General features: G+C 45.1%; 1 pseudogene; it reads left to right on the forward strand.

Annotated features, from left to right (window-relative positions):
• Nucleotides 1-181: 181 nt before the first annotated feature.
• On the forward strand, nt 182-1,135 carry LOC112548916 (annotated as a pseudogene).
• Nucleotides 1,136-4,522: the final 3,387 nt, after the last annotated feature.

The following is a 4,522-nucleotide window of genomic DNA, read 5'->3' on the forward strand; positions in this document are numbered from 1 at the left end:
AAAAATCATTTATTAAAATCAAATATTTCATGGGAAGAAAAATGAAATTTTTTCATTCTTAGCATGAAATTTGGAGACGTTATCGATGGGAATATCAAAGCCACTGAGTTTGTTACTCTCCTCCTTACCACTGCCCTTGTTTTATTATACCCAGGACTTGCACGGTGCCCTGGGAAGGAAGATGCCCAACGGGACCACTGTAACCGAGTTCCTCCTCCTGGGCTTCTCGGACACTCGGCAGCTGCAGATCTTACACTTTGTCATCTTTCTGGCAGCGTACCTGGCAGCTCTGGTGGGGAACCTCCTTGTCATCACTGTTGTAACTACGGACCACCACCTCCACAGCCCCATGTACAGTTTTTTGGCAAATTTGTCCATCCTTGACCTTGGCTCCATCTATGTCATTGTCCCCAAGTCCATGGCCAATTCTCTCTTAAACACCAGGACAATTTCTCATGCTGGATGTGTGTCCCAGGTCTCTCTCTTCTTCCTCTGTTGTGCAGCCGATCTTGCATTCCTCACCATCATGGCATATGACCGGTACGTTGCCATCTGCAAGCCACTGCATTATGAGATGATAATGAACAGGAGAGCTTGTGTCCAGATGGCTGCCGGTGCTTGGACTGCTAGTGTTATCAACTCTGCACTGCACACTGGGAACCTTTAGTCTCCCCTTCTGCCACTCAATATCATCAACCAGTTCTTCTGTGAAGTGCCCCAGCTGCTCAAGCTCTCCTGCTCCCACACATACAGCAGGGCAGTGGCAGCTCTTGCCTTCAGTGTGTTTTTAGCTCTAGGCTGTTTTGTTTTCATCGTTGTGTCCTATGTTCAGATCTTCACTGTGGTGTGGAGAATCCCCTCCGAGCAGGGCCGGCAAAAAGCCTTCTCTACCTGCATTCCTCACCTTATCGTGGTCTCCCTGCTTCTTTCCACTGGCGGCATTGCCTACACGAAGCCCATCTCTGACACCCCGTCCCCTCTGGATCTCCTGGCGGCTGTTCTGTATTGTGTGGTGCCTCCATTGATGAATCCGGTCATCTACAGCATGAGGAACAGGGAGATCCAAGCTGCCCTCAAGCAACTGCTCCACAGGCTGATCCGCTCCAGGAACAATATGTCCATCTTTCTTTCATGACTTTCCTTCTCTTATATTTTTGTTTTCTAATTTACAAATTAACTTAGTCATTTTTCATAATATTGTGTGAATCTTGCATATTAAAAATAAAGGTGGTAGGTTAATTCTGTAACTTTGTAAGGTCAAAGACTTGGCTTTTATCATTTTGGTTGACACTGTTGAAGTGGGAAACTAATGTTTCATGCATCAATTTTACTGTCTTTGCACCATCTAAAATATATCCCATCAATTGCAAGATAATGAAGAATTAAAGAGTTTTGTTTACTGATTGGTGCAATCAATTATTCAGCTGACAGACTATACAGGCAAATCTCCAGATGGTGTGAAACTGGAATGAAATGCAAACATTTTAGGGGACAGGAATAGAGTTCATATGGATAGGGATAGATTGGGGTGCTGGGCTTGAAAAAATAAGACGAAGGCCACGAAATAAATGCAACTTGCTGCACATAGGGGAGAAGAATCAAAAGCACAAATACAGCCTGGGTTAAAATTCCTGGGTGGTATCATGGTTGAAAAGGTGGGTCACAGACTCAATATGAACATGGAATTTGATGTAGCTACAGAAACATTCATGCAGTTTTGGGGTGCAACAACAGGAGTACTAGATGTAAAACAGGGGTGTAGGTTGTAGCCGTGCGGGTCTAAGGACACTGAGAACTAAGCAACTTTAGCTTACAGAAAAGTCAGTTAAAAGGAATATCATAGCAGTCTTCTAATATCTGAAAAAACTGCCATGAAGGAGAGGGTGAATAACTGTTCTCCCTTACTAAATAGGGAAGGATGGAGGGGGTTGGGCCATATGACCCTTAGGGGTATTTCCAGTGCTATGATTCTATAATGATGCTCATCATTATTGCTTCTGCTCTAGACTCAGAGGTCCAAAGATCTGCATTAAGCTAAGTATGGCTTGAGTTAATACTGAAGCATCAATATGCCCCCTAACAGTTGTTTAACCTACATTTAACCTTTAGTTTCATTTAAAAGCAAGTTACTTAAAAATAGGATAATGAACTTCATGTGTGCACAGAGTAGGTTTTTGAAAAAAAGTTGGGAGGACATTAGGAAAGTAAAGAATATATCATTATGAATTCAACCAAAATTATGCAATTTCAAGTCACTGATGGCAATGCCGCTGATAGTGATGTGAACAGATAATTAATCAATAAAATGTGGGTCCCAGCTCAGGTAGGAGAAGGGTATATATGGAAATACTTACACTGGAACAATTCCTAGGTCTTGGTGCCAGATTCTACTTCACTTTATGAGACGGAACTGCGTATATGCAGCGTATATGCCACACATGTACAGTTTTTTGCATTTGCACACAGTTTGGGCTTTCATTTCACTCTGTGATGAAACAGAATTGACTGCCATTAGTACCTAGTGTAGGACCTTCCTAGTCTTTAGCCCTTGCATGCCTTCACACCCTGCCTCTCTCAAAGCCGACCTGCTGTACCTTGGATTTAATACTCTTTGGTTAAATGGAAGAACAGCACCTATCGGAATAGCTGTTGCTCTGACTAGCAATAAAGGCCTAGGGCAAACGCTTGATAGAATAAGCAGAGAGCCTCTGGAGGCATTGAGTTGAGGACCTCTAGACAGTGGCAGTCTCTTCTAAGATGTTGGATCAGAAAGCTCAGACACAGTGGCTGAGAGAATTTATTCAGTTCATAGACTCAGCTGAGCCTGGGGGGTGTGTGCGTGTGCATGAGCGCGTTTTGGGGTGGGAGGGTGAGGGTTATCAGCTGAGAAGAGTTCAGATGGGTGGGATGTTTTGTGGGTCCTGTCATTCCTTGTCTAGGGGTCTGCTTTAGGAGAATAGGAATCAGCAGTTCTTTGAACGGACGTGAGCAGGGGCAGCTGCTTTGCCACTGTTCACATGGGCTGGGTATGAGCAGATAAGCCAGGTATGAAAAGAGTTGCTCCAGCCTTCATCCCTGAGCCCGTCAGCCTCATTGCACATCAAGTTATCTGTATCATTCACACAGAAATAGAGCATGAATGGAGACCTCAGGTGTTAAAGCCATGGACTGTTCTGGTCTCTCAAGACAACTGGTGGGATCATGATCCATCCCTAGTTCCCTATGCCTGCATATGGGCATCTTTACACATGCTCTGGGGCAGGGGGAAGACGCTGGCATTTGAATTAGAGCAGGTCTTGGAAGCCACTCTAATTAAAAAGTCTGCAATATCTCATGAACCGAACATCCCACGCTTCAAAACTGTGGCCATTTTGAAAGGCACGTTTATGGGGTAGATGCTATATTTTTATTAGACCAACAAAATCAATGGAAAAATGTTGTTTGCGAATTTTCGGGCATTGTCTCCACCGCACTCCCTTGCAGGTGTCCCACCTGGACTGGGAGCAGATCCTGGAAGAAAGGACCTGTGCACCACTACTGCTGTTCCCTCCTGAACCTGGCACCCTGTGGAGCCAGAGCCTGCACCTGGATTGGGGCATGGCCAGCATTGGGGCTCCCGTTGCCTGGGTCTGTGGGGGACAGTGGCAGCAGCAGGAGTAGGGGATGCAACCACGGGGCACATTTAAGGTCCTTGTTCCTCATGCTGTACATAACTGGCTTGATTATTGGATCCAGCACAGAACAGAGAATGGCTTCTATGAGGCCAAGACCTGATGGGGACCTGGAGATAGGTTTCATATAGGGACAGGTGCCCATGCTAATCAATAAGGAGACAGAATGAGGTGATGAAGGAAGGTGAGAAGTCTTTGTGCTGTCCTTGCTCAGATGGGCACTGTGTTGACTATCTGACTGTATGATACAATTATGAAAACAAAACGGGTCTAAAGTTATGCAAACACCAACAATTATTTCAAGTTGTGTAAGGAAAAAGTCAGAGCAAGTGTGCTTGATTAGCTGAGGGATTTCACAGAAGAACTGGTTGATGATATTAGCTTCCTGGAAAGATACACTAAAGGTGTTACTAGTGTGAAAGGTAGCATGTAGAAAACCAGGACAATTTCCTATGCTGGATGTGTGTCCCAGGTCTTTCTCTTCTTCACTTTTCTGCAGCCAATCTTGCATTCCTCACCATCATGGCATATGACCGGTACGTTGCCATCTGCAAGCCACTGCATTATGAGATAATAATGAACAGGAGAGCTTGCATCCAGATGTCTGCCGGTGCTTGGGCTGCTGGTGCCATCAACTCTTCAATGCACACTGGGAACACCTTTAGTCTCCCCTTCTGCCACTCAAATATCATCAACCAGTTCTTCTGTGAAATACCCCAGCAGCTCAAGCTCTCCTGCTCCCACACATACAGCAGGGAGGTGGCAGCTCTTGCCTTCAGTGTGTTTTTAGCTCTAGGCTGCTTTGTTTTCATCGTTGTGTCGTATGTTCAGATCTTCACCGCGGTGTGGAG

This window comes from Alligator sinensis, unplaced genomic scaffold (assembly GCF_000455745.1).
Source record: "Alligator sinensis unplaced genomic scaffold, ASM45574v1 scaffold1628_1, whole genome shotgun sequence".
Lineage (NCBI taxonomy): Eukaryota > Metazoa > Chordata > Crocodylia > Alligatoridae > Alligator > Alligator sinensis.